The following is a 757-nucleotide window of genomic DNA, read 5'->3' as shown; positions in this document are numbered from 1 at the left end:
TTTCTCCACACCCTCTCCAGCATTTATTATTTGTAGACTTTTGGATTGCAGCCATTCTGACTGGTGTGAGATGGTACCTCATTGTGGTTTTGATTTGTATTTCTCTGATACTGAGTGATGTTGAGCATCTTTTCATGTGTTTGTTAGCCATCTGTGTGTCTTCTTTGGAGAAATGTCTATTTAGTTCTTTGGCCCATTTTTTGATTGGGTCATTAATTTTTCTGGAGTTGAGCTGTAGGAGTTGCTTGTATATTTTTGAGATTAGTTCTTTGTCAGTTGCTTCATTTGCTATTATTTTCTCCCATTCTGAAGGCTGTCTTTTCACCTTGCTAATAGTTTCCTTTGATGTGCAGAAGCTTTTAAGGTTAATTAGGTCCCATTTTTTTATTTTTGCTTTAATTTCCAATATTCTGGGAGGCGGGTCATAGAGGATCCTGCTATGATTTATGTCAGAGAGTGTTTTGCCTATGTTCTCCTCTAAGAGTTTTATAGTTTCTGGTCTTATGTTTAGATCTTTAATCCATTTTGAGTTTAGTTTTGTGTATGGTGTTAGAAGGCATTCTAGATTCGTTCTTTTACAAGTGGTTAACCAGTTTTCCCAGCACCACTTGTTAAAGAGATTGTCTTTTCTCAAGTGTATACTCTTGCCTCCTTTGTCAAAGATAAGGTGTCCATAGGTGCGTGGATTTATCTCTGGGCTTTCTATTTTGTTCCGTTGATCTATATTTCTGTCTTTGTGCCAGTACCATACTGTGTT

At 36.9% G+C, this 757-nt stretch overlaps 1 protein-coding gene across 1 annotated transcript in view; it reads left to right on the top strand.

The window, feature by feature from the left end:
• The window catches only part of GRIA3 (glutamate receptor, ionotropic, AMPA 3), a gene marked incomplete at its 5' end in the record, with an annotated part of 329,433 nt that overhangs the window by 328,152 nt on the left and 524 nt on the right, over positions 1–757 (top strand). The gene's annotated exons all lie outside the window — the stretch shown is intronic.

The sequence above is a fragment of the Bison bison genome, unplaced genomic scaffold, assembly GCF_000754665.1.
Source record: "Bison bison bison isolate TAMUID 2011002044 unplaced genomic scaffold, Bison_UMD1.0 scf7180017864508, whole genome shotgun sequence".
Taxonomy (NCBI): Eukaryota; Metazoa; Chordata; class Mammalia; order Artiodactyla; family Bovidae; genus Bison; species Bison bison.
The sequence above is the reverse complement of the archived record's forward strand: the minus strand, read 5'-3'. Positions and strand labels throughout refer to the sequence as shown.